Below are 7,284 nucleotides of genomic sequence, written 5' to 3' on the forward strand. Positions count from 1 at the left end.
ATACATATAGTACCTCATCCTCAACACTTTTAAAGGACTCATCAGTATCATCCATATGATCTGATAGTATGTAGTCATCGTAATCTACGTCAACCCTAATATTATTTCCCTTCTTATTGACATGATTGGGCTGGCTAGAACCCATCAAAAAAGCTGCTATACGCTTCACTTGTACATCATTGATTTTCTTATTATTCTTCTTTATTGTATTATTTCTTTCCTTTTCGTACTCTATTAGCTTCCGTTTCGCTAGAAAACCTAGTTTGATCCATTGTTTCTCCCCTTTGGCCATTTTGGTAACTAAAAAGCATAAATTGATATAAAACATAAAATATAAAGCATAATATTTACTTGAAAAGACAAAGTAAAATATAACATAAGCATGTAATGCATAAAAAACATGTCCATATAGAAAACACAAAACAAAAACTACATATCATAATCTATATTAGGATCCATATCATCATCAAGTATGTCAAGTTCTTCATCTTCTTCGCCATCTTTACCCTCTCGCATCGTTTCATTTGAAAAATATTTCAAAGTGTTAGCAATATGTGTTGTTTATTTGAGTCATGACTCTTGTCTATGATTGCCAGTATATTATTTGCTCAAAAAATCCCAATCACTAATTTGTTTTCTTGAATAAGTAATATATTCCATTCAAATGTTTACATAGATAAAATACATGTAATGTCCAACAAATTGTATTGAAGTCCACAACATACTATGAGAAAGAGAATCTTCCAAGTTCATTATAAACCATTTTGTGATATATGGACAAACAAATAATATAAAACAAGTTAGAAAACTTCAAAACGCCTCATTCAATTTAATTTTTGGAAGTCTCAAATATTGTGGCCAAGAGGTAGAAGCATAATTAAGGCAAATGATAGAGAATACAATGATCAATCAAAATAATAAACTATGAACAGAAGCAAATACAGTATTCAAAATTTTCCTCTGGCGCAAGTATGGATTTGGGACTATTATGGCCGCTGAAAACATGCCTTGATAAATGATTTGGACAAAGCGCTTGATGATGCCAACATACAAATGGATCAAGATGTGAGTATTTTTCTGTTATGCCACTTATCATCTTTTTAATTTAATAATTCTGTGTCTACTATAGGAAAATTAGTTTAGCATCTGAAATTAGGTTTACATTGATACGCTTTGGTTGACAAATTATGGATATAGCTGTTGTGCGTATATTTATTTGATGTAAAAAATCATGCTTTATGCTTTTAAGCTTATGCCCTCTGTTAATATTGAGCACTTCTCTAGCTGTTAGTCATACAAGCATCTATTATTGTCTAAAAACAAATTCCAATTGTTTAAGAAACAAATCCTTCATGTTCCCCTGTATTTGGTTTTTGGTTTGAGCCAAGTTTGATAAATGAAGCTCTTCAGTTGTTTGGTCTCTTATTTTTGGCAACATCAAATTGTTAAGAGTTTCTGGTGTTTACGTTCTATTTTCTTTAAGGTACTAAAGTTTGTTGAAAAGTACCATAATTATGTATTATTGTATTTATATTAATGTTTATCAATGTTAACAAGGCAACACCTACATTAGGATCAACTGTCCATCCTTATCACATCGTAAGCTGCACATTGACATGATGCACTTACTGACCATTTGATGTATGAAGTATGAGCAGGGCAGAGGCAAATTTCAACTATTCTGATGCCAAAAAAATTGATGTTGGGTAATGATGAGAAATTTTTTTTAGAGACTAATTATGCTAAGATTTTGTTGCAACTAGTAGACAAAACAATAGAGTTTAAGGATATACAAGAGAAGGGGAAGAGTTTAGGGCTATGATTTTACAAAGAGAGGCAAGGGTTTGGAGCTGTGATGATACGACTGTGAATATTAATAAGCAGTTGATTTCAATGATATGTAGTGGTTAGAGTTGAAGGATTTAAAAGGAAAGGTTTAAGGTTGGTAAAATATGATTTTGGGTTAGGAGAAATGCTGAAGTAGATATGGTTTTGGGGCTTTAAATGCTAATTCAGTGCAGTAGAGAAGTAGAAGTATAAATTGGGTAGCACACATAGATTTACGTAGGATTTCGTCCAATTATACATGGACTTTTAAGAGCTCCTAAGCTATTCCTATTTGGAAACTAAGAATTTGACGAGCATAATCTATCTGAATTTACTAAAACTTGGACTGAAGACCCAAAAAAGTGTGTTTGAGCCATCATGACCACTACAAATATAATGCATTTCATTGCTAATAGGACAAATTTCAAAAAACAGTTGTATAGTTGACCATTCTTCATGATTATGCGAATCAATAACTAATGAGCATAGATGACAAGATGTTCTAAGCTATAAAAGAACCAATATTCATTGCTTCAATTCATAGTAGTAGTTTCAAAATTATTAGCAATTTGTCCAAAGCAGGGATCTTGAAATCCATATATGCAATGTGTAACTGGTAACAACAATAAACACTAGTATTAATCCATAAAATAGAAAAGACAGCTTCTCATAAATCAGTACACAAGAATAAAATGTTGGTTGCCAACCAAAAGCTGTAGCAATTTGATGTAAATTACATTAATGTATGCATATAGATATTATATGCATTGCAAAGAAGAAGATAGATTACTAAACACAGGCGATACTGAAATTTTGGTAGCCAAGGAAGATCAGAAAGGTCTCAGTAGTCATTGCTTCTTCCAATCAAAATAATGATTTAACAAGAATAAAATTAAATGCACAAAATTCTAGTTAGATAGCATGGAGAAACAATTTGGCCTTAACTACTCATACACAATAATTAAATTTTAGTAGTGAGTACAAAAATTGAGAGGGTTAAGGGAATATAGTAGAGTACGAAAACAACAATATGAATTTATTATCCATAAATTGGAAGAAAAGAAAAAGAAAGCATGAAATCAAAAAGGTATTGTTATTCTAGTTTTGTATTTTGTTTAACGTACAATACAACATCATGTAATTTATTTTAAATTTTTTGTTTCAAGATTTTCTTCTCAAATGCATAATTTTAGATTTGATTGCAGTCAATATGCAAGAAATTGATTAAATTGAATAGTTAGATCAATATGTGCTTTGTTAGATTGGATTTTGTCATAGTGAATTATAGTCTTAAAGAGTCCAATATACAAGAGGCAGGAGCAGTATGATAGTTCTGATTTCAGCTTAACTCATGTTATGTTCTCTGTTCATGTAATCATGTTAATGGAGCTCTGACTACTATTTGAAATAACTAGCCTATCTTCCCAAAAATGGAAGAACATTGAGATGGTTACTTGACCCATTGCTGGACAACAGAACAAGAGGGGACTAGAGAGAAATGAAGTACATGTCCAGCATAAAAGGGCTTTAACCACAAGAGCTTTAACCAGTCTTACTTTCAACTACTGCTGCAACGACAAATAATGCACATGGTACTTATTTGATTTCATTCATGTGAAGATGTTTCATGCTCTTGTTTTCAAATTTTCATACAAAGGCCAATTAGACAATGATTTATAATTTGTATGATACTAAGAAAGCTCTAACATCATGCACAAGTTTTGTAATAGAGTGCCTAAGGGTATGTATAGCGATCCCGGGTTTACCCTTGTTGTACAGTGATCCGGACATGTGTCCGTGGATGTTGGTAGTTGTTTATTATCTTGTTTGCATCCTCTTTACTGGTATATTGAGTTATAGGATGTGTTGGGCAGGTCTGTTTCAGGTTGGTTGTGTTTGGGAGCCTAGTGTTGCTGCCCAGATTTTTGGACCTTCGCTCGAGCGAGGAGTTTGTCGCTCGAGCGAGAGTTGAGTTCGTGTCTGGTGGGTCGAGCCAGAGTGGCTTCGCTCGAGCGAGCGATGGCGTCTGGTTCTGGACCTGAGAGTTGTATTTCTTGGCTCGAGCGAGCTTTTCTTGGCTCGAGCGGTCTGGTTTGTTCTTCGCTCGAGCGAGAGGTCTGTCGCTCGAGCGTGCTTCTGGTTGCAGACCTGAGGGTTTGAGTTGTTGGCTCGAGCGAGCGTTCTTTTGCTCGAGCGCACTTTTGAGTTTTTGGCTCGAGCGAGAGTTTTCTGTGTCTGGTCGCTTGAGCGACAAAGGCTTCGCTTGAGCGAGCATGTTTTATATCAGCGGACAGTAGCATTTTTGAACATCACTTTTTCACTTTCTTTTTCTTTTAAACCCTAGATCCGAGACTCTCTCTCTCTCTAAACTTACATTCTCTCTAAGAATTGATCTCCCTAGAGTGTGAATCTAGCCTAGGGCCTTTGTTAATAAGATAGAGGGCGTTGAGAGCTTCGATTTAATCTGAGAAAGTTTGGATTTGGAGCACGTTGATCTTCGAGTCTTCATCTCCTTTTTGGCTTAAACTTCGAGGTAGGGATATCCTACTCCTCTCTATGGATTTTGTCTTTAAATTTTAGCATTTTGAGATGTTGGGATTGGTTTGGTAATTTGGTAAAAGTTTGGGGGCTTTTGTGTTATTTTACAAAAGTTGGGGTTTTATTCATAATAAACCTAGATGCATGTTTGGCATAGAGAAATGGAATGAATGTTAAATCATTGATGAAAATGGGACCTAAGGGTTGAAATGTTAATTATGGGAATTGACCTAATTACATTGTTTAATTAATTGGGATAATTAATTGTGAGGAATGAGGGAATGAAATGTTGATTGAATATCCATTGTGCATTTATTTTCTGTATAGAAATAACTGCTTTGGGCTATCGGTGGAGGACAGTCGTGATTGTTGTAGATAATGCATGATGATTAGGCAAACGGAAACTAATCAATGGAATGTGTCATGGAATTTGACGGTTGATAGAATACATTAATTATATATATTGAGTGAATGTATATAGAACCATTGTGTTTGTATACATTATGTGTAGAGGAGGAGATGGGGGATATACTCCGCGGTTTAGGGGAAGATAGGGGATGTACCTCTAAACCGGATAGTGTTGGGAGAAGATAGGGGATGAACTCCGTAGATACAGCTCATATGCTTGTCTAGAGAAGTGAAGATAGAGCTCATATGCTTATCTTTGTGAAGTGTGGATATAGCTTATATGCTTATCTGTGAATGTGGATATTGTTGTTATACATATCTGTTGAGAATGTGGATATAGCTTATATGCTTATCTGTGAATGTGGGATATAGTTTTTATACATATCTGTTGAGATGATGATAGAGCTAATACGTCTATCTGTTGAAAAAGGGAAAATGAAAAGTAACTTGGACTCATAAGTCGTATGACATAAATATGTGATTTATGTGAATGTATCAGTGTTGGCCATCTATCAATTGCTAATCTTTTAGTCATTGTTCATGGTTGGTTTAGTATATTTCTACTGGGCTGTGGCTCACCTTATATGGGAATATCATATTCAGGTACAGGCGGCATGCCACCTCCAAGGACATAGCTTGGGAGGCTAGAGGCGGACATACTTTTGTCGTTTTACTTTTTGATGTATTACATGTAAATTCAGGCCAAGGGCTTAATGTGTATGAGTTAGTACTCTTTTGTTGTAACCAAGTGTTAACTTGGAAAGCTGTAAGCCCTTAGGGCATTTGCTTTTGTTGTTAACATGTAATACTTATGTAATGGGATTCTGATAAATGGTAGAATGTGGAACTTTTACATATCAATGCATGTCTTATTTGTTGGGTTTAATGTTATTATTTTGAGGGCGTTACAATATGTGTTCTTTACAAATTTTAAATGGCATTGCTGGGTAAAAAAAATTTGTTTAATGGGCTAGTAGTTATAATTCGTTGCCGTTGCGCAAAGTTATAATTTGAAGTTTATTATCTTTTCATTAAAAGAATAATCTTTTCATTAAGATAATTATGCTGCAATCATTAAGAAAATTTTGATAAGTTATGTGGCCATAAGCCCTTTCAATAATTGATCAATGAATATAGTGTTTGTGGTATTTTAGAGAGCACTGGATGGGTTTCCTTTGTTTCTTTCACTTTCTGAGTTCTTTTCAATGTTCTTGGCATGCATCAACTTTGCAAAGGGTCGGGTTCCAATGAAATTCTTCCATTGTTGTTTCAAATATTACCCATAATGAAGTGTGTATTTACTTCTTTTTTAAGATGTTCAAAGTTTGTAATTCTGATGAAAATTGATGAATGCGGATGTTCAATAAGCAAGGGAAATTAGCAACAAGATTTTTTCAAAACAAGCTTTGGTCATTATTTTGGGAGAGAGGGATGAGAGGAAAATTGATAAGCACAACAAAACAAAACAAAACAAAACAAAAAAAAGGAAAAGGAGGGGGGGAATTAGTCAACTATTTTTTTTTTCATTATCGCCAATATCTCCAAAATTGGTAATAAAATAATTTTCTCACCAAAAATCACAAAATATTAAAATCCTTGTTTTTTTGTTTAGTCTTGTCTCATTGCCTTAAACCTTTGTGTCTACAACATAAAGAGTGGCAAGAATCAAACTTCTTTTTTTTTTTTTAAATTAGCAAGAATCAAACTGTTTTGACAGCATAGATAATTAGTGATAACCAGCTATTGGTTAAATGCCTTTTTCGTTTTGCTTTTCCCTTCTCCGTGTTTTTGATGTCATTTTGTGAAATTTTTATGGTAAGCTTTTGTATTGATTTGCCCTATCTAGAAATTTGTATCATGCCTTCTCTGGATTTACTAGGTTTCTCTGTCTTTGTATTGATTGAGGTTTGGCAAGATGAAGAAAGATGCAAATATGGGAACTTGTTAGCGTGTGGTCAAGATAGGTTAATCCTGTTGATTATCTGAGTTGTTCTATCCTGTTACAAATGATTCGTTGACACATTCATCAAACTTTTTAATATACAAACCCCTTCATTGTTTCTGGTTTGGTTTTCACAAGATTAGGTTAGATTATATTTTTTTTATGAGAGTGTAGCAAAGCAGTATTAATGGTTAGATAAGTTTTAAGAAATTATTAACAGTGTTTCTTTATCTAACAACAAAGTAGTTTATTACTTTATGGAGGATAAAGCAGGGGTTGACCCTTCCCTTCGTTCCACTCATTCAGTAACAACAATTCAATATGAAAAATCACTTAAATTATTGTTTAAACATCATTCAACATACAAAATACTATTTCATCAATCATAAACTATTATATCACAAATATCAAAAGCATTTATGTTCAATAACAAATACAGACAACTAATCCAAATCATATAAAATATTCACATTTAACACTATATCACAAGGAAAATGCTATAGCCCCAATTTTTTACCAAATAAATGACTAAATATCTCACATGGCATTTGCCCAAATACAGAATGAGT

The sequence above is a fragment of the Camellia sinensis genome, chromosome 12 (genome assembly GCF_055761805.1).
Source record: "Camellia sinensis isolate YWXY chromosome 12, ASM5576180v1, whole genome shotgun sequence".
Taxonomy (NCBI): domain Eukaryota; kingdom Viridiplantae; phylum Streptophyta; class Magnoliopsida; order Ericales; family Theaceae; genus Camellia; species Camellia sinensis.